This window comes from Ursus arctos, unplaced genomic scaffold (genome assembly GCF_023065955.2).
Source record: "Ursus arctos isolate Adak ecotype North America unplaced genomic scaffold, UrsArc2.0 scaffold_1, whole genome shotgun sequence".
Taxonomy (NCBI): domain Eukaryota; kingdom Metazoa; phylum Chordata; class Mammalia; order Carnivora; family Ursidae; genus Ursus; species Ursus arctos.
The window spans coordinates 107,602,537-107,625,302 of record NW_026622763.1 but is presented as its reverse complement, the minus strand read 5'-3'; positions in this window follow the sequence as shown (position 1 = coordinate 107,625,302).

The following is a 22,766-nucleotide window of genomic DNA, read 5'->3' as shown; positions in this document are numbered from 1 at the left end:
CGCACGAGGACATGTGGGCCTGCGTGCACTCGGGGCTCCTCCTGTGTGCACTCGGGGCTCCTCCTGTGTGCGGGTGTTTGTGCCAGATTGTGCGCTCATGCTGGATTTTAAATTAGGGTTTTTTTTTTTATTATAACTGAAAGTGGAAAATAATATACCTCTGGAATGGTATTAGCTAAACCTTCCACAGTAATAAATCCGTGTGCTAATGGTTTGTTTTGTGCTGTTTGGTTGTCATGGTGACAGGCCGCATTAACTAATAAGTTTGTTTTGAGAATTTTAATGCCAGTTTGCCAAACGTTCTCCTCCTGTTACAAAGACTTGAGCGTTGACGGCCCTCGTTGCTGGGGACTGACTTGGACCTCAGTGTCCCTCACGCTCTTAAAATGGCCTGAGGCCCCTTCAACAATCTCGGCTTGGAAAGTGTGAGAAGACGTGCCATCTGTAAACATATTTAAAATAATGGCACTCGAGAGATGCCACGGAGAAAAATAACCACCGAGACGGTAATCTCGGCGTTTTGGAATGCGTTCCGATGAGGAATGTCTCCAAGGCTGGCAGGAGGCCCGTGTCTCGTCCTGTTGTGGGACAGGGCTTAGCAGAGGCTGCACGGGTCCTGGTGGCCACTGCTGCCCCGACAGGACCTGGGGATGGTGGCGCCCGCTGTGGGTGGGGCGAGGGGCTCTGGGCGCGGCCCGCTGCCTCGACGCGGGGAGATGGCACGAGGTCTGAGGGAGACGCCTGCCCTTGACGTTGTGTAGGAATCTCCAAGAGGGACGCTGCCTGCCCACGAAAGGAGCAGACCCAGGCTAAATCAGAAGGCCCGTCAGGTCCACGCCTGACTGGTAAAACGGTCTGGGCTTCAGGATGCCCGCTTTGAGAGAGGGGCTTCCTCTGTCCATGGGAGGCACCTGACAGGGCCCGAGGGCAGCAGGGAGCCGCCCGCAGGCTGCCCCGGCTTCCTCTGCCATCCCCTTCCTTTGGTTTGAAGGAACCCCTCCCGTTTACCCATCCGGATGGGCCCCACGCCTGCCTGCCGAGACCTGGCCAGGGAGGGTGCCTACGAACGCAGTCCTCCCGTTGTCCCGGCCCTGGTTGCTGCTTGGTTCTGCCGGGTCCTCCTGGGGGCCTGGGGCTCGACGTCCACAAGCAGCCCACACGCAGGCGGGTCAGGCCAGTCCTCACACACCGAGCCTTCCCCCCGTCTCCAGCTTTTGTGGGGGGGCCTTCCGAGGGTCGGTCGGACCTCCAGCCTCGTGTCACCAGTCTGCCTCAGAGCCCTTGTCAGACCCCAGAGCTGGGATCCTGCGGAGGGAAGCAGGTGGTCTTCGACGAAGGACCATCCTGGAAGTTGAGAGTTCCCTCTGCCGCGGGGCCTGTCTGGGGCTCAGGAAGTGGGAACCACATGAACTAATTTAAAATATGTGTGTGTACCTGCTACACGCTCAGCACCATCGTAGGAGCGGCGAAGCTCGGGCACAGCGGACCGTAGCGGGCTCTGGCGGCGCTGGGTTCCGGTGATGGGGGGGGGGGTTGCGGGTCTTTGAAAAGTTGGCCAGAGAAAGCCCATTGCAGGGGCGTGGGGACGAGGGGGCAGAGGCAGATACTGGAGCTGGGTGGGAGGTAAGCCATGGGTATGGGGGGTCCAGCTGCATGGCAGGCGGTGGGGAGTCGCGGACGACCCAGGGGAGTCCTGCGTGGTGGTGCCTCTGGGGAGGGAGGGAAGGGGCAGGAGCCGGAAACAGCCCATTTGCAGGGAAAGAGGTGACCTCAGGCTTGGACGAGAAGAGGTGAGGTCAAGTGGAGAATAGGGCTGTGGGTGTCTCTGGGTGACTGGCAGGAAGATGTAGGATAGACTTTCCTGTGTTATTTTGGGGGTGCAAAAGTAATATATTACAAACTCAGAAGAACCATTGTAACGTGAATTTTGGTACCTGATTAATTTTACAATCTTTATAGTGGGGGTGTGTGTGTACATGTGTGTACGTGTAAGTACATATGCGTGTGTGTATGTGTGTATGCACGTGTGTGTTTGGGCTGGACTTGTCCCCACTTTAAGTTCTGTGTGAATATTCGTAATTACCCTCGACGAGGGCGCTAAGCACAATAGTACAGACAACAGCCACACTTTGTCACCCTACAGTGTCTTGTCCCATTAACACCCCTGTTGGGGACTGAAGGTTTGTGTCTTCCCAAAATTCAAATGTTGAAGTCCTAACGTCTGAAGTCGTGGTTTTAGGGGGGGCCTTTAGGGGTTGACAAGGGTTGAGGGGGTGGGGGGCATGGTGGGGTTAACCCCAGGTAGAAGAGGAAGAGAGGGGTCGCACAGCGTCTGCGGCCAGGAAGAGAGTCTCGCCAGGACCCTCGTTCGGGGCTCCGGCCGTGGCGCTGTGGGAAATGAGGGCCTCTGGTCCGAGCCCCCGTCTGCGGGTTCGGTCGTGGCCGACAGAGCCCACCGGCCACTTGCTGAGCAGCAAGAAGTAAAAGCAAAGGGTCTGAATGCTCTTGACTCAGGCTCTGCACTCAGGAAGGGTCCTTGAGACCCTCACTCAGAGCCTGCGCCCTCCTTTCCTGCACGGTGGAGACATCCATGCTCATAGGGCTTCCTGACTCTCCTCAGAGAAGATGCAAGATCTGGAACGGGAGCACGGCTCTTGGAAGCAGTAACATCTGGAAGCTGCTTCTGTGATTAAGACTGATCCTAACAAGAGTGCAGAGAGGCTGAACGCAGCAAATACAAGGGCCCCGGTGCCCTCTGATGCGGGCAGTTCAGGGCTGGAGCAAAGGACCACACGCATTCCTGTGTGCGCCACATCCCGCGGACGCGTAGCTCCAGCTCACACCGAGTCAGCGGACGCCATACCGGGACTTGGAAAGGCGTCGGGAAGAAGTCTGCCCACAAGGCTGAAGGTGTTCGCCCTCACCAGGCTCCTACCATCATCCGCTCTGACCTCTTCATTTTACGGAAAGGCCGGGCTCAGTGAGGCCCAGCCAACCCCAGCTGGTCACCAGAGCCACACCCAGTGCTTTCCAGCTCAGTCGCTTCCCTGCGGGAGGAGGGGACTCGGAGCGCTTAGAATACGAGCGGAAGGGACAGAGGACTGAGTGGCTTCCCTGGGGCGGTGCCGGGTGGCCCCTGCAGGACCTGGGGCACCTTCTGTGGTAGGGTCGTGTTGGGGCAGAAGCCAAGGCTAGACTGTCTGAACAGCAGTGATTGAAACCATGGCAGCGCGGGGTGGGGGGCACGTACCACTGTGTGAAATGGAAACCCCCTTCTGTCTAAAAGAGAAAAGCCATTTATAGTTCCCTTCGGACCGGATTATGACATCACTGCCAGCAGATCTGAGAAAAGTCTTTCCTCTTCCAAATTCTACAGGCTCCGCTTTTTCCTAACATCAGAAATTCCTTGATTCCACTTCAAAGCACCTACGGATGCCAGTTCTCCTTAGCACTGAGCCTCTGCCCGGATTTATGCACCTCGTCTCTGCGGCCCTGCGTCACTTCTCCCACACAGCCTCTGTGTGTCTGCTCCCCAGGGGGGTGCCGCATCTCTGTGCAGAGGCCACAGAAGAGTGCAAGGGGCCCACGGAGCCTGGGTGCCCCCCGCAGACTGGGAAGGGCCCGGGAGCCACCAGCACGGACAGAGGGAGATGAGGGGGGAGCCGTGGCCTCGCCGCCCTGCTCCGGCTCGGTGCTGGAGCTCTGACTGCGTGTGTGTTCCTTCTGAGCCCAGCTCGGCTTCCAGGACTGCAGGGAATGAGGGAAGTGAAGGTCTACTCTCTTCCGAGAACCTCCTGTCTTTACCGACAAGACGAAGGGTCACCGTGGGCCAACAGGGTCTTTGTCCTGTATAACACTGAGCTGGGTGTGTCTGGCAGGGGCGCACAGTAGGTCTGCGATTGCCCCGTTAACATCCAAAGGGGGTGAAGCCCACTCAGTGTTGACTTCAAAATGATTGATAACTTCCTGTGCTTGCATACAGTTTTCTAGGCTTGTTTTTTGTTTTTGTTTGTTTGCTCTTTTGTGCGTGAGGTTGGTTGCCTTGGGTGGTGACTAAGTTCAGCTAAGCTTTGGTCAGGGTCCTAAACCTTCTGGGACCATCTGTAGACCCATCTCTGTGCCCTTCCCAGTAAATCCAGTTTTAGCAAGAACCCTGCTAAATCCGTGTCACCAGAACCCCCACTCTTCATAATCTAGATTAGGTCCTCATTCCCCACCAATCCCCAGGTGATGTCTGATCTCCCCAACTTGCCTTCAGCAAGAATCCTGTTAGGTTGCTTTAGCCAGAAATTAGTAATTTTCCATCCATGGACCCTGCCCTGCTCCTTGGCTATAAATTCCCACTCACCTTTGCTATATTTGGAGTTGAGCCCAGCTCTATCCTGAGGTCTGTTTTCCCAGTTGCAATAGTCCTGAATAAAATGTGTTTTTACAGCTTTAACTACTGTTCAGCACTGGGTTTTCTTTGACAATAATTGCAGCTACTCTGAGAGAAAAGCAAAGCTTCCTGTCACAGACATACATGCAGGAGGTCCAAGACCACAAAGCAAGGGCCTGGCAATGGTTTGCACTTACACAGAGTCAGGGCTGGACCCCAGCAGGTGTCCCTCTGACTCGGTGCTCCGTGGGCTTCGACCGTGGGCAGGGCCCTGGGCTCTCCTCCTGTCCGTGGTGGGAGTGCTTCAGTGACACAGCCTCTAAGCTGAGCTGAGAGTTACTGCAGGGCCCTGTCACAGGACAAGAGAAAGGGAAGAGGGAGCAAACTCAGGAGCAGAGGACCAGGAAGTGAGGGGGAGAACAGAGCAAGAGCCAATTCAAACAGGACAAGCAAGGTTCTACCAAAAATTGCCTGCAGGTCCCTCTCACAGCCCCGCCATCCATGTGGGTGACAGAGACGCTGGGCAAGGCACTTCCCGATCATTTCTGTGTGGCCCACAAATGCCAGCATCAGTCTTACCTGGGAGCTTGTTAGAAATGCACAGATGGTCAGGCCCCACCCCAACATCCTGAGTCAGAATGCCCTTTAAACAAGCCCCCGGGGACTTGAGAGTGCTAGGAAGTCTGACAAGCTCTGCTCTAGGTCACATAGAAGAGCTAAGGAGGCTTTGTAAGCTTCCATGGCTTGATGCCTCCTCAAACAGCCTTGGCTAACACCTAATGATCTCGAATCCTATTAAAACTTTAAGTTCATTTGATCTCTATTTGTGTTTAAAACATGTTTGCTCTATTCACTTGTTTTGCATAATCGCGGGGAATACTGTTGCAAGGCAACTTGATACTCAGAGAGGGAAAGGGTCTCCTGAAACAGCTGGTTTTTGTCAATCTCGTACGGGCAGCTAGCAGGGTACTATGCCTCGCATTCCTGATTCTGCCCAAGTTAGATCACCTTACTTTCCAGGGCCAAGGCATGCAGACAAATATTCAGCCTACAGAACTAGCTGCAGGAAACAATAGCTGAACTTGCACTTGACTGACCTGCAGGTCATTGGGTTTCACTGGACTTGCATAGGCCCATGTACAGGAAAGAAAACCCTGCCCCAGGAACTGAAGAAACAGAACTAGCCTGCAAATGCTGGACTGCAGAGCACAAGAAGTTACTGGATTAATCTCAGAGCACATATTGTGGGAAGGGAGGCCATTAATTCTAGATGACAAACAGAGTCATGGAAGGACAAGGCAAGGAAGTGAATATTTATTGAAACTATTTTGTTCCAAGCATCATTTCATGCATATTCTTAGTTTGACTTTGCCACAAGACAGTGAACAGAGCACATTCTCATTTTTAAGATCAGAAAACTCATACTCAAAATGATGTCATATTCCTAGATGGCCATTTTTCCATCCATCCATCCATCCATCCATCCATTCACATATCCTTCCTTCCGTCCATCTATCCATCCATCTGTCGGTCCATCCAATCATCATCCATCTGTCCATCCATCAACCATCTTCCATCCGTCCATTCATCTATCCTTCCATCCATCCATCTATCCATTCATCTGTCCATCCATCCATCTATCCATCCATCCATCCATCTATCTGTCCATCTGTCCATCCGTCCATCCATCCATCCATCCATCCATCCATCCATCCATCCATCTATCCATCCATCTGTTCACCTATCCTTCCATCCATCCATCTATCCATCCATCTGTCCGTCCATCCATCCATCCACCTATCCATCCATCCATCCATCCATCCATCCATCCATCCATCCATCCGTTCATCTGTCCATCCGTCCATCCATCCATCCATCCATCCGTCCATCCATCCATCCATCCGTCCATCTGTCCATCCATCCATCCGTCCATTTGTCCATCCATCCATCCATCCATCCATCCATCCATCCAACCATCCATCCGTCCATCCAACCATCCATCTGTCCATCTATCCATCCATTCTTAATGTTTCTGTGGCTTATGGGAACTTTAAATGGTTACAGGTATTCATTGTTTTTGACACTCATGTACAAGAAATGTAATCTATAATTGTAGTGTTCTCCCACTCACTAAAGTCGGTGAGGACTCCAGTATTGGGTAATTTTCCACAATGCCTTCCCCATTCTTCCCCATGTTGTGTCAGAACTCCAAGGCTACTGCTGCCACTATTCTCTATCCAGGTCTGTTTTCCTGCCAGAGAAAGTCACTGCTTGTCCCTCTCCCTCAGTGCCAAGCTTCATATTGGGACTTTGGTGAGGGTCCCCAAGGCCATGGCACTTGGTTCTCAGGCACCACGGGCACCATGCAGCCCCTGCTTGAATCCTGTGGCCTCCCAACACTCTGCAGGCATGAGAGAGAGCCCAGAAGCCCCCCCTTGTTCCTGCTCCAGCATCCTGCTGAGGGGACAGCCGTGTGCCAAAGCAGTCATCTTGGACATCCAGCCCAGTATACCACCTGCAGATTGCTCCCTTGCCAGCCTCCTGAAAGCTCCAGAAAGACTCTAGCGAGGACATGCCAGGTGAGCCCAGCAACCCACAGCTCCATGAGAGAGAGCAATACATTATTGTTTGAACGACAAAACGTTGGGTGGCTAGTTGTACAGCGATAGATAACTGGACCACGTACCAAATGTGAGACACTGACATGCAGAGTGCCACCTCCCTGAAGTCGGCCTTCCACCCAATGGCACAAGGTCAGTGGAGAGAGTCAGGAAGCACAAGGGAGTGGAGAGAGATGGTGGGTGCCATCTTCTCGGAAGGACGAAGGGACAGAGCCACAGTCATGGCTCAGTGGTGCCCCCACCATGGGCGAGTGAGCCGCAAGAAAGGACACACTCAAGGGAAGACAGTTCAAAGCATACAGGAGAGAAGGAGTGGGTGGGCCACCTCTGGAGACTCTGCTCAGAGCCAACCCAGGAACACAGACCTTGAGCTGGGATCAAGGACAAGGTGGGTCTTGGGTCGGGAGATGTAGCAAAACATGAAAAGAGTCACTGATAAATGTTTCAGTTTTGAATATTTCCATGTATGGGTGCAGAACAGAGAGTCCGCAGAGCTGGACGCCCGGGGTTCACGGCCATGCCGCAGGCCCAGTGCGGGGGGCAGAGGGAAGATTAGAGACCACCGTGGTCCTGATCATTTATTTATTTTTCCAATGACCAAGTGAAATCATGCGCATTACAAATTCAAAGATGGCTCTCCAAAAATGGAAAAAGAAGGGGGAAAACCATAGGCCTGAAATTCCCAAGAACAATTTTAGAGAAGAGCCACATCAGAGTAGGTGAGTAAGGAAGTAAACGGTCTTCAAGGCGCTGGCCGTCAAAGCTAGGCATGGAGGCACAGGGCCAGGCGGACAGACAAGACCCGTCGGAGCAAAGCGATGGCTTTTCAGACCAAGTGAGAAAGATCGGGTTTATATGTCATTAACATGTTTGGGGACAAATCACTTGGCACATGGAAACAGAAGCCAGCTTGAGTCCTATGTCTTCAGAAGTAAATACATCTGCATCCATCCACTAATTAAATAGTAAAACCCCAAATGCCAATGTTCTAGAACCCAACAGTGTTGAAAGGTCTGGCTTCGTATGTCCCCAGCTCCAGAAATCATAATGGAAAGTTCTGGTAACTGCGCTTATGTAAAGTAAAATGGCGGCACGTCTCCCACGAGGTCAAAGGCAAACTAGGAATGTGGGGAGCTATTTTCCACACACCTGGCAGACAAAGCCCAGTAGGTGAGGGTATTTGTAAGTAAATCAGGCAACAATCTCTCCCAGTAAAAGAAGTGGCAAAAGGGCGCCCACAGTCAGCGCAGATATACAAAACTAAGTGAAAACAGCCAATAATTGTAGGAGATACATGTAAGTAGAACAATAAGATAGATTCCTATTGGATGCAGAAATACCACAAAGGTTGAAAAAGCTCTGTGTTGGAGAGTATTCTTGCATGGTTAGCAGGAGTCTCAAATTAGAATTCTCTAGAATTCTAGTTTGGGAACAGGCATCCTGATTCAGAATGTCTCTGACTCTTAAGGTATGGTTGTAAAGGAGACAATCTCACAAGGTCAAGGGGAGAATGCAGGAAGACGCTCGCAGGATCTTATTTCTAAAACAAAGTGGAAAAGAAAAGAAACAAACCGACAGAAAACTATAAAAGGCCGTGCGCAGGGATTGGCTGTGTGAGCTGTGATAAACACATCGGAATAACACACAGTGATTCAAGACATTGATGTTACACGCGGGTTGATAATACCGCACTATTTCTGGAACCATTGTTGATGGGAAATCGCTGATTTCAGAACAACGCGCACACTGTGACCCGTTTATGTGAAACTGTGAGCTTGCATTTCGCAGACAAGCAGCCTTCCTGCCTGTCCTGATGCGGCATCTGCCTGGAGCGGGCTCGGGAAAGACAGGCGTCTCATGTCCTGGGCGCAAGCGAGCCCAGCCAAGCGCCTGTCGTGTCCAGACAGCAGAGCCTGGAGGATTCCTGCTTTCTACTTCTTGGATTGTTTTGTTTTTTCCACTTTGGGCGTGTACCGTTTCTGCCCAAGAATAAATTTTCAGAGATAAGCCCAGAGCTCTGTGTGGGAGGCCCAGCATTCCCGCCCCCTCCCTTGGCGGTGTTTTTGAAGAGTGCAGAGCACTTATCAAACCCTGGGGGGATTTGAGAACAGCGCCTGGTTGCCCTGAGCTGCCAGGCCTGGGATGCGATGGCCCCTCCATCTGCTTCTGGGCTCTGGTGTTCAAAGCGTTACGCCTCCATTTATCACAGGGGGACCTTCAGAGGCGCCAGGAGGGCAGTGGCGAGACGTGGCATGGCTCAGAGAGACCGGCAGGGCCTCCAGGAGGCGTGGGCACTGGGCTTGGGCCTGGTGCGGAGGGCCTGGCGCCAGGGACAGGCTGGCCGGGACACCGCTCGCAGCCCTGTGCCTTCCGGAGTCCCAGCCAGGGTGAGGCGCGAGCGCATCCACTGTGAAGCGGAGGAACGTGCCGTGGCCTTACTCGGTTTCCCCTCCTTACTCCTTCCCTGCCTGCTGCACAAGCCTGGAGGGCGGGCTGATCTGAGGACCTGTAGGGTCAGGTGGGCTGGCTGGAGGGGCAAGGACAGTCCTGCACCGTCTGCCTTTGCAGCGCCAGCCCGTCCCTGTGACTCTGCCCTGCCCCTCGTGCTCCCACATGCCCCCATGTGCCCCATGTGTCTGTCGCTTGCCCGAGGGACCTCAGCGCCCTGGGGTGCAGCTGTGTCATGTCAGGGGCGCGGCCTCTGAGAAGCCGTGTGGGTCTGGTTGTCACATCCTCAATGCGTTGACACCTGCCTTATCTGGTGTCCCGCTCCGCTCGGAGGGCTGAAGTCTGAGTCGCTCACCTCCCCATCCCGTGTCTGGAATCAACACCCTTCTGGAACTGATACAGAAGCCACAGTTGGGACCTGCCTCGGTGGCTCCCAGACGTTGCCGGAGAGTCAGGGTTCAGACACAAGTGCTCCTCATGGAGCCTGCGGCGTGCAGGTGCACACGCCCTGCAGAGACCTGCACGGCACCCCGTCTCCTCCTCCTGTGGCCCCTCGCAAAGCCCCGTGCGGCTCCTCTCCTGCCCAGCCCGGCCGCCGCCTCCCGTAGCGCGGTGTCCGCGGGACTCTGGTTCCTTCATCTGAAATCGGGACCGAGCAGCAAGGAGCATCATATGGTGGAGATTCTGGAAGTCCAGCCCTCTTGTTTGGGAGGGAGGGAAACCGAGGCTCAGAGAGGGGAGCAGGCGTGCTCCGATGTGGACACCCGCCCGCAGCAGTGCTGTGGTCCCGGCCACGTCCTTGGACAGCCCCGCGTGGATCCCGGCAGCCTCGCTGTATAGAGCCCCCGAGCTCCTGCACGCTGGTGCTGCCAGCACGGGGGGGAGGGGGCTGCGAAGGCCTCAGGGGATGTCCAGGGCGAGCTCGGGAGAGGGCGGGATTCACAGACAGTGGTGGCTTGCAGGTGGTGGCATGTTCCATCGGGACACAGCTGTCACCTGCACGAATCACTCTCATTTCCCAAACCTCAAGGTCTTCATTAGGCCCAGAATCTCTTCAAAACCAGCCCAGAGAGATTGGATGGCACCCCCACGGCCGCCGCGCTGCCTCCTCGCTCCGCCGTTGTAGCTGGTGCTGGTCTGGGACCCTCTCCGGTGAGGGGTGGCCACAGTTCAGTGTCTTCCGCCCTCAGCTGTCTTTGACTTGTTTTCCTTCCCTGTAGGTGACAAGGCTATCTGCCCCCTTTCCCCGGGCACGCAGCGTGCCGTGCCGTACGTTCCGTCCGTCGCTTCGAGCACTGGCTGTCTCCTTCTGCACCGTGGCCGTGCCAGGGGTGTCCTGGCAGAGTGTTACTTGGACGGGACTGATATCCAAGGCGAAGTCTCCAGAAACAGCACCAGCTCGCCCGCTGGAGCTTGGGGTGGGAGGTCACCGCAGCATTTGTCCCAAGAATTGTGATGACAGGCACCGGTGCTGCTGAGACCCTGCATGGCTCCTCCCTGGGGCCACAGCAGCAGTGAGCGGAGGGACGGTGGGTGTGCGGGATGCTCCGCGTGTGTGTGTGTGACCATGGACCGCCACCCACGTGGGGAAGGCCCGGTGGCATCAGGGAGGGCTTCACAGAAGAGGTGTCCTTGGAGAGGGCTATAGAGGATGGGAAGGAGCTCCCCGGGCAGCAGAGTGGGGAAGCAGGGCATCCTGGGGAAAGGCACAGTGGGCCCCTGTGTGGGGTGTGGGGATGCAGGGGGGTCGGGGGTGCCGAGAGGGTGGGGGGAGGTCCAGGGGTCGTGTCTTGGGTTTGCAGCAGCTGGAGCCCAGTTGTAAAGCTCTATAGTTCGTTCTCTGTTTCTTTTTTTTTTTTTTTTTTTTTTTTAAAGATTTTATTTATTTATTTGACAGAGATAGAGACAGCCAGCGAGAGAGGGAACACAAGCAGGGGGAGTGGGAGAGGAAGAAGCAGGCTCATAGTGGAGGAGCCTGATGTGGGACTCGATCCCAGAACGCCGGGATCACGCCCTGAGCCGAAGGCAGACGCTTAACCGCTGTGCCACCCAGGCGCCCCCGTTCTCTGTTTCTAATGATAAGAGCACTTCTTGGGGGTGCGGAGGGTGGGGCCGAGGCTGGGGAGACATTATCTTACCGTGAACACGTCTTTAAGATGAGGACTGGAGGCTCAGCTCCCCGGGGAAGGTGCTGGCGGCTCTCCCCTCTGGGTCCGTTCTAGTATTAAAGTTCTGGAAACGGGGGTCAGGATACGTGCAGGTGTTCGTGTTGTTTCACGTTTGTCCCCAGGACAGGGCAGGACCTCTCCTGACGGACAGGCCAGGCCCTGCTCCCGCTCAGAGCCTGCAGGTGGCTGCCCCGTGTCCTCAGGGCCGACGTCCTGCCCTCATGCCCTTGGCCCTCCCCGTTGTGGTGCATCTCGGGTCCACCTGGGCTGGCCCTGCCCCTGCGCTGGCTGCCGTGCAGCGGCTGCAAGCTGCCCCGTCTGCTGCCCCGTCTGCTGCCACGTCTGCTGCCCCGTCTGCTCCTCCGACGGCACATGCGTCCTCGTCTGTCACTTCATCGTCTCTGCTCGTCTCCCGTCCAGCTCCTGGAGTTGAGCTGAGAACGTGGAGCAGATGCCTTCCAAAAACTGCCTTCATCCTGTTGTGAAGCGTGGCTCCGAACCACACACACACACGTTATTAAGTGCACTCGTCTCTGCATCCGGAGGTGACACACTCACACGGGCCGTAGGGTCGTGTTCACCAGCCAGGTCCTTGAGAGTGCGCTCTCCCGGGCGTGGGGGGCAGGCGCTCTCCCTGTCCCCAGACAGGACAGCGCCCCCACCCCCCAGCCGTCTCACAGGAAGAGTGGGGCTTACTCCCGGATAACTTGAAAATGTATAATTATCCTCTTTCCAGAAAGAGCAAATAAAGTCCTCGAGCCCCGGGTGCTTCCACATTCAACCCTTCCTGCCAGCTTCCCAGTCCCTGGAGGCGCCCCCATTCCCCCACCACCCACGTCCCTCCCAGCCACCAACAGGACAGAGAGTGGCCCTGCCGTGGGTGTAGACATGAGGTGGTTGACGTGGCCGGGAGAGTGACGTGGCACGGTGGTGTGGCTGTGGGTGGGGGGTCTCACACCTACAGACACCCGGCCAAACCTGCCTCTGTGAGGCAGGGGTGCATAGGAGGGAGAGGGGCCGCTGCTCTTGGTCTCTTTTTTCTCTTTGTGCCCGGGATGTCTCACCTCAGGGGTCACAACTGCAGATGACAGAAACCCCTCTGGTAGACCGTGGACCCGTGTCCCCAGTTCCCAAGGCTTTTACCCGAGTGCTTCCTTGGGGAGAGGATGGTGGGCAATGGGCACATATCAGGTTGAGTCAAACGCAGGTGCTTTGCTCTTTCCTGTGGGTCGTTTTCACAGGTGGGGGCCTGGAATGGAAACCGGTTGGGGGATTTTACTGCCTGAAGCACGATTAACGTCTCACGGGCTGATGAATCAGCTGCAGACCTCACGGGCCGACCACGAGAAGGCTCCCGCCTCAGGGACATGCCTGCCGGGATGGACGGAGGGGGCGTTTCTATCCAGTCCCCTCTTAGCTGAGTCCAGCAACAGCTGGGTCCATGTGGCAGACCATGTGTCAGACCACGTGGTCCACGTGGCAGACCACGGGGATGGAGACGTCATCACCAGACTAGAGAGCAACGCAGGGGAGGTGTCAGCAAGACGAGCCTGCTTGTGACCGTGCTGTTTCCGAGGGTAGCGGAGATTGAGGTGGGAGCGCCTGAGCCCGGGTTTCCTCGGCTGAGTCCTGCCTCGGAAAGATGCTGACACCAAATCTTCTTAGATCACAGGTGCTGTCTTCTGGCTAAACAAGCCCGTGTTTCTCACGCACAGCTTGTACCCACTGCAGCTTCTAGGTCCCAGGTGACGGCCCCTCCCCATCACATAATGCTTTGGTCTGAAGTTTTCTATATTCATTCCTCCGGTTTATCTCCTCTGACCTTAGCTTGCGTTAGGGAAGGAGGCAGGACTGTTAGCTTCATTTTCCCGAGGAGGAAAGCGATGGTTAGGCAGCTTACGGGCTTCCCACGGGTATCATGGCTAGTGAGTCCCCGGTGAGGGAGGACGGGTTAGGGGCAGGGTCTTTCCCTATCAGAATAGCTTTTCAGCAGGAATTTTAACTGCACACAGAGACTTTGTTTTGTCCCCCACTCTTCACAGAAGCCAGGGCTGCTCTGCCAGCTTCAGTGCTTGGCTTCACGTCCCCAGGCTCGGGGCTTACTGATCATGTGGGGCCTCCGCGAAATCCTGCCTCTTTGGGAAACAGGCAAATTGTCACTGCGTCTTCCTTGACTTCTGAGGTGTGGGGGAGCCTGTTGGGAGGGGAGGTTCGTTCTCTTAATGGAAACAGAGATAAACGAAATGAAGACTGATTATCTGAGACGACATCCGCTGACTTACTGCTCTCCACGGGGAGTTAGTGCAGAAGCTAATTGTTTACTCGGGAAATTCAAAGAACGAACGAAGAGATAAGGCAAAGTGGTAGTTGATCCAAAGACAGATCTTAGATATACTTATTTATTCTTGGTATATATTTAGCTTTTTATTGTGTAAAATTTCAAACATATACAAAAACCACACAGAACACTATAATGTGCCCTCATGCATCCGACACCCAGCTTCAAGTATCGGCCTGTGGCCAATCTTTTTTTTTTTCCCTAAACCTCCTCTTGCTTCCTCCTTCCTCCTTATTATTTAGGAGCTAATCTAAGACATTATAAAATATCTTTTGTAAATGTCTCTGCATGCATTTCTAAAAGAAAAGAAGTCATATGTTCAGGCTCGATAATGGTTTTGTGGTTATGTTAAAAAAATTTCTTAATATCAAATATCAAGTGAGTGTTCAAATTTTCAGTTGCCTCACAAATGTCAATTGATTCTTTTTACAGATTGTTCAAATCAGAATCCAGATAAGGTTAACACAGTGTGATCAGTTGATGCTTTTTAAGTCTCTTTCAATCTGTAGATTTCCCTTCCATACATTTTTTTTTCTGTAATTTATCTGTGAAAAAAGCATTCCTGACACATTTCACTTTGTATTCATTGTTAGAGTTCAGGCTGAGGAGGAAAGCAAAGAAAGAAAGTTTGGGTCCAGTGTAACTCTTCTGGGCGTTTGATGAATGTGGTTTCTCATGACTTTTCAAGATGGAGAATGAGGAGAAATTTGGGACGTGTACACTCTGGTCCTTTTTGTTCTCGGCTGCAGCTCGTATTTCAACTCTCTGTGACTGTCTGAAGAATGGTTGAGACTTAAGTAATTCCCAGCTTCTTAGAAGAGTTTCTGAAGATGGAAGACAGAAACGCCAAGCTTGGGGGAGAGCCAGGCAGGTCTTCAAGAAGTCAACCAAACTCAGCAGCACTGACTGAGCACCAGCTCCAGGCCAGGAATCAGGCTTAGTCTTTTATTTTTTTTTATTTTTTTTAAATTTTTTTTTTTAAAGATTTTATTTATTTATTCGACAGAGATAGAGACAGCCAGCGAGAGAGGGAACACAAGCAGGGGGAGTGGGAGAGGAAGAAGCAGGCTCATAGCGGAGGAGCCTGATGTGGGGCTCGATCCCATAATGCCAGGATCATGCCCTGAGCCGAAGGCAGACGCTTAACCGCTGTGCCACCCAGGCGCCCCAGGCTTAGTCTTTTAAATGGATTATTGGTTGGATTTATTACTCCCCTTTTAACAGAACGAATCATGTAATTTAAAGCTGTCTTTAAATCGTCACAAAGCATTCACCCCTCTTCCTACTGCTCTGAAAGCTTCACAGGAAAAGGCTAGAAAGGAGTCATTTCCTTGACCTCTAGGACCTTGAAACTAGGCTCAACAGGTATTTGCCGTTCGTGGTCTAGTAATTCACTAGCTTGGGGAAAAAGGAAGAAGAGATGAAGTTCATTTTTATCACTCATCTGTGCCAAAATAGGCCTTAACTGGTCAAAGGAAGACATCCACTTTCTATAGTGGTGAACTATATTCACCACTGCCACTGAGAACCATTCCTAAAGATCTGGATAAAACACATTTTAAAAATCAGTTTAGAGATACCAGAGAGCTGCCAAGGCACAGTGTAATTGAGGAGTCAAGATCCTGGACAGAAGAAAACCCCACAGAAATAAAACCAACACTTGGCTCTTCTTCCTCTCTTAAGGCATTTGCTAGCATTGGCCCCGAAGACTGATAACTGAGCAGGACACCCCACTGAGTGGCTGAAGCACCAGAAACCCTGCAGAATGGGGGTAATAATGGAGTAAGGTGTCTCCCAGAGAGGAAGGGGGTGGCTGAAACCTTAGCACTCGGCCGAAGCTGACAGGCCCACCTTCCCAGAGACCCACTCAGCTCACCCCCAGCTGGGGTTAGGTGAAATTTCCTCCCCATTAACTAACTACCAGAAGTAAATAACTGTCTCATAATCCAGAACCTTGAACTTTGCCTCAAATAGTTTAAACATAATGTCAAATGCTTAATCAAAAATTACCAGACATGCCAGAGACAATGCTAAATGACTACAATCCAAGTAGGAAACACATTTGATGGAAATGGATCTAGAGAAGATGCAGTGATAGGAATTATTACAGATGTTTTAAATGAAAAAATAATAAAACAGAAGTGCTAGAACTGGAAAATAAAGTCACTAAATTGAGAAATCATTCAATGAATTTAATAGCAAATCACACAATGAAAGAAATTAGTGAACTGGAAGATGGACCCACAGAAAACAGACCAAGGCACTGAGAGGCAAAAGGGTGACAAATGCAGAAAAAGAACATATGGGAGATGGTGAAAAAGTCAGACGCACATGTAGCCAGAGTCCCAGAGGAGAGAGAGGAGAGAGCAAAACAGCTTTCCAGACACACTGGCTGAGAATTTCCCAAACACTAAAAGCATCAAACCATAGAACCATGTTACAAACCCCAAGTGGAATAAATAAAAAGAAAGTCACAACTAAGCATACATAGCAAAACTATTGAAAACCAAGGACAACAAGAAAATATTAAAAGAAGCTTAGGTCACTTCACATCCATGAGGATGGCTACTATTTTTAAAAAAATCCCCCCCCCCCCCAAAAAACAGAATATAACAGTTTTGGTTGAGGATGTGGAGAAATTGGAACCCTTGTGCATGGTCAGTTGGAAAGTGAAATGGTGCAGTAGCTGTGGAAAACAGCCTGGCCTTGTTCCAAAAATTATATGTGCATTTACCACATGACCCAGCAATCCCACTCCTGGGTCTACACCCCAGCGTACTGAAAGCAGGGTCACAAAGTCATACTTGTACATCCATGTTCATAACTGTATTATTCACAATTGCTAAAACATGGAGCCTAGGTATCTATCGACAGATGAACGGATAAGGAAAACACAGCACATTAATACAATGGAATGTTATTCAGCTTTGAAAAGTAAGGACATTCTAACACACGCTACAACTTGTTTGAACCATGAGGATATTAAGCTGAGTGTAATAAGCCAGACACAAAAGGAAAAAATATTGTATGATTCCATGTATATGAGATACCTAAGGGAGTCAAATTCATAGAGACAGAAAGTAGAATGGTGGGTGCCAGGGGCTAGGGCAGGACAGTAAGAAGCTGGTGTTCAAGAGGTCTCACTTTTGTAGATGAGTATGTTCTGGGGACAGATGAAGGTGACAGCTGCACGACAACATGAACGTATTTCATACCTCTGCACTCGCACTTCAAAATGGTTAAGATGCTAAATTTTACATTATGTGTATTTTAGCACGATTTTTAAAAAATGAGAAAAACAAGAAACTATTGTTGTTGGTGGGTAAGATACATTATTTTCAAAGAAATAAACCTGACAGCTGCTCTCATTCTCAACAGGAAAAAAATAGAAGTCAGAAGACAATTGACTGCCATCTTTCATGTTCTGAAAGAAAATAATTGCCAACTTAGAATTCTGTGCTCTGTGAAAACATCCTCTAAAAATAAAGGTAAAACAGAGACATCTTCAAATAAAGTCTAAGAGAACTTGTGATCAAAACACATGAACTAAGGGTAACATAAAAGGGAATTCTTCTGGTAAAAGGAAAATGATCCCACATGAAAGCATGGAAATAAAGGGTAGAATAAACATGTAAATGCACGGGTCAGTCTAAATGAGCACTGTGTGTTTACAACAACAATAATCCTTTCCTGTGAGATTAAAGTGGATGTAGAATTAAACTATGAAGGTAAATGGAATCTAATTGTCAGGTCTTTGCATTGTGTTGAAAATACTAACTTATTTTAGAATTTTATAAGTGAAGGCTACAGTTGTTCAATTCTAAGCCTGAGATAAAAGAGGAGTAAAGGGACATATGCTAAGGAGCTGATAGAAGAAAGAATGAAATTTAAAAGAAAATTAACACTAAGGTGAGAGAGAAGAGAAAAAGGTACCAAAGTTGAAGAAAATAGAAACAAAACAATAGAGCAGTAGTTTTAAAGATCAGAGAGTGGGGAACAATATTTGCAGTACACATAATCCATGACTCAAATCCAGAGCACATAAAGTACTCCTTTACATCAATGAGAGAAAGTCAGAAAGCCCAACAGAAAAATGGGTGAGATGCTTGAACAGGCTATTCACAACAAGGGCACCCAAATAATCACACACGAGGAACGTGCTCAGCGTCAGCCACAGCGACAGACAAAGCAAGACCACTGTGTGATGGAGAGGCAATCGAGAAATGGCGCAAACCAAAGTTGGCAGGGATGTGGAGCCCACATACTTTACAAAGATTAGGGGTCCCTGCTGCAGGGGGACATGCTCACACCCTGTATCCCAGAGACTACTTTCCTGGGTAGACACCTGTGGCAACTCCCACCTGTGCACACACAGATGCATGCACAAGAAAGAAACACCCACCAACAGAAGAATGGCTGCACTGGGGCATCTAATTAAGATCCAGAGAGCAACAAAAATGAATCAAGTGCTGGTACACAAACTGCCAGGGCTGAATCTTACAGACCTAATGGTGAGCCGAAGACGTCAGACCCAGGAGAATATACTCATTCATATAAATTACTTCTTATAAATTACAAATCAGGTGGGTGTTATAGAGGGTGTAAGAGCCACAAGAACGTTTTCTCTGGGGAGGGGGACGGGGCGGTTCCGGATCGCCAGTCATGCTCTATGTCTGTAAGTGGACGTGGTTAACAGAGCTGTGTTGGCTTTGAGAAATCCACCCAGCCACACGCTTCTGATTTGGTGCATTCCACATGGAGGTGAAACTTCAGTAAAAGAGCGTGTTTACAGTAATAGAAGAGGCCAAGGGCCGTTAGGGGTTATGTTGTGGAGCTGCGGATGCTCCAGGAAGCTCATGATTAGGAGCGAGATGATGTCATCTCATCAGCACACCGCCCCGAGAAAATGCAGCGACAGGAATAGTGGGGTAATGTTGCAAGCCTAGTGCAGGGGCGGCACCAGTGTTGCACTTACCCGGGGGGCCGGGGCGAGAGGGAGCAGCTGCCTCAACCAATGGAGAGACACTCTTGGCAGGGGCGCTGGGGTAGAGCACCAGGAAGAGCGTGGCCGCTTCTTGTCCTTGAGCTGGCCAGTTACAGTGGTGTAGCCTCCTTGAACCCCATCTTGGCCATATTAGGGTCACAGGCATGTGGTCTTCCTTCCTTGTGTGTTTGCTCAGACTGGCTGATTAGACTAAGCTGACCAATCGGCCTCCTCCAGTTCCCTAACCCAGTGACCCCTATAAACCCATGTCTCAGGCTCCAGGCACAGAAATGCCCTTCTGAAGGAACCCAGCCCAGGACCAACGTGAACAGGGGTGAGGACCAGCAGCAGAAGGGTGTGGGCTCTTGCTGGAGAAGGAGAGGTGCGGAGCTGGGCTGAGCTGGGCAGAGCCCACCGGGCCCTGCAACTGGACTCACCTCTGAGACAAGTCACTCTTGCTGCAGAAAGGAGCGAGGAGGGACGAGAGACGTGGGGCGGTCTGCCACCTGCATCCCTGGCCGCGTCGTGGGGGGTGGGGAGGGAGTGTGCCCTGACACGTGAGGCACATCTCTCTCTGTGTTACTTGTGGCAGCCCTGGTTGAGAAACCGTTGGGAGAGGCGACTCTGCCTTTCACCCAGTTCCACCTAGGGGCTCCTGGGCCCTCCTGAAAGGTGGGGTCTACCTGTCACCGTGGGATGTGGCTCTGCTCTAGAGGCCGTGTGGGCGCCCTCTGCGTGGCACGGCCCCCACTCCTGCACCTACAAGGATTGGTGGCCAGGCCTCCGGGGTCTCGTGGACCCAAAGCTGGTCCCTCACCTGCAGTCCCTGTCCCCTTCTGCTCATACATTCAATCCCCATCAACACAACAGCAACAACCAATTTTGGGGGTGGGGGGGGAAAGCACATCCTGCATAGCTGTATTTTTCACAGTGCTTCGAAAATTGGCTGGAGCTGGGAGCGTGGGTCCTTGCTGGGTTTATGAACTCTGGCTCGCGTTCCAGAGAAGCTTCTTAGGCCGATAATAGCGTTCCATAATGGAAACACTCCGAGATCAGTAGCCATGGCAGCTTTAATGGTGCAGTTTATAAAAGAGTTTTTAATTAGGCAGCGTTCACTGACTGTGCAGAATTATGCTCGGGCCCTAATCCTTCGAATTAAGTGCCTAATAGTGAATAATACCTCTCGCTGTTCTCAGTAATAGTTGTGTTCTTCACAGGGGCTTCTTTCCTTCCTCCCTCCCCCTCCCTCCCTCCCACCCCCCGTTCCTTCCAGAGCTATGACATAATATTTATGTGGCAGAGTTCTGGTAGAATTCGGAGGCCGCGGGATGACGGAGGCACGCTTCCTCAACAGACTACTTCCCTGTTCTACTTCCAATTTTAGCAAACCAACAAACTCGTGTTGGATTGCTTACTACTGGCCACCGTTATGGGATGGCCTGACGGGGAACATGGGGGATCTGGTTCAGCTTGTTTTCCAGGCCGGGAAACTGAGGCACAGGGTTCAGGTTACCAGCTCGGGACATGTCGCTTCTCAGCCGGCCACTGGGACGGATTCCAGCGCCGTTTCCTGGCCCTCGGAGTGTCCTGCGTACGTGTTCAGCCCTGTCTTCACGGACGAAGGCTGCCGACCACACGCCTGAGCCAACTTCCCAGCCGCTTGCCGGGGCTCGCGCCGCGATCTAGAAACCGATGCTGGATCTGCCCCCTGGTATGCACGAGCAGGAATGAGGCCGGGCTTAGCACAGAGTTCTTACTGAAGAGGAACCACGAAATTAGCCGTACATCACACAAACCTTGACTTTTGCTCATTATTAAACCTTATCAGCTTATTTCCTTAGCCCGTATTTTACCCCCACTGCTCTCTTCATCTAGAATAAACGTAAGCTAGCATAGCCAACGACTCCTCATGAGAACCCTAAGTAGCCCTGTTCTTCCTCTTCCCCAGTGCTCACGAGGCTTGTGGGCGGGGAGAGTGGAAAGCTAGGCTCAGATGCTCGTCCGCCCTTGAAGTACAAGCGGGAGTTTAACTGCAACTACCTCCAGGCTTTCGCGTCCGCTGGGTCTGGACACCGGGCCCCCGAGCGCTTCAGGGCTGACATTCGCGTGGGCTGCAGAGGGTGAGGGTGGGAAAGGCCGTAGCCCGGTCAGCTATGTGACATTCCAGGTGGGCGAGTCGCCTTTTCGAGCCCCGGAGGGCCTCGCCAGCACTAAGACGGGCTTTGACCTTGGGCGTCTCAGAGTCTCGGGAGCCCGCCTATCACGGCCTGGCTTCCGTATAAATTCCCGGAGGCGAGGAAACGCCTCGTGCAGCTTGCAGGCTCGATCCACGCATCACCGCATCGCCTCCTGGTGACCAGCCTGGCTTCCTTCCTCTGGGACAACCGTCACCCTGCCTGTGCCGATGTCCTCAGGGGACGGGCTTGCTGGAATCCGGCTAGAGTCTTCCTCGGGTGACTTCTTCCAACCTCCCATGTGCCTGGGACAGGCCGCGGACGTCAGCCCCACTTCGTGTGTAAGTTGCTTCCGTGATGACACTCCACTGTCCCTGAGACAGACACCACCCCAGAGACACGCGCTGGCTCATCCAAAGCCACCACCATCACCCCGATAGTCCGCGGGGCTTCGGCTGCCGAGCTTCCAGGTGCGTCAAACAGAGCAGTGCTGAGAGTGAAGGAGATGCCAAAACTGATAAAACATGGACATTCTGAAATATTTATTTATTGGTCAACCAAATAATTACATTGCATCGCTGGATCTGTAAAGTATTTCTGTAAATAAATATGTTTCAAAAGTAAAATTCTTGTCGGGGCGCCTGGAGGGGCTCAGTCGTGAAGCGTCTGCCTTCAGCTCAGGTCACGATCTCAGGGTCCTGGGATCGAGTCCCGCTTTGGGCTCCCTGCTCGGTGGGCAGTCTGCTTCTTCCTCTCCCTCCACTCCTGCCCCTTGCTCACGCTCTCTCTCACTCTCTCTCAAATAAATAAATAAAATCTTCAAAAAAAGTAAAATGCTTGTCAAAAATAATAAGTCCGTGCTCATTAAAGAGAAGTAAAACTTCTGCGTGTTGGTGATCTGACACTAGACCAACGTCGCCAGCACGTTGCCCGGACATGCTTGCCATCACCGCAGCCTCTCCTCCTCCTGAGTGTATCTTTTCTCTTTTCATCTCGTCATACGACTGCAATCTTCTTCAACTCTTATTTGTGGTTAATAAATGTGAAATGGTAGACACTTCAGTTGACTCTTCTGCATGGATCACAGTGTGTTTAATTGAGGAAATTTCTCTCTGTCAAAGCTGAGGTATAAGTAAGCTCAGAATAGTTACGCTAAAGGAAGGCTGATCTTAATTCTATTTTTCATACATAAATGTGTAAATATTTCAGGCCAAATGTTTTCGTAGGTACTATCTTTACGCCTCCTTTCAGGGTACATTCCTTTGGCAAATTATATTTATAAGATAAAACTTGTCAAAGAAATTGCATTCATGATTCATTTGAATGTTTCACCATATTTAGATCCTGCAAAATTGTGTGACTTCTCAACTGAATTCCATTCCGGTACAGAGTATAAATTTATCTAATTAAAAATGGCTGTTCCCTCAAAAGTTTTCCCCACAAATTGAGACCTACCAAAGCACAGCACGTGGAGTTTCAAAGCTTAGCCTTGTACCTGTTGTCGCACTTACCAATTTATGGGTTCAGGACTTTCTTTGACTTTGGCCCATTTACATTTAATGAAATTGCTGATTTTAACTGATTTTAAAATTGATATTAATCTTGCTGCTTATTCTGTCCCACCTGTTTTGCCCCTTTATTCCTTTTCACTGTGT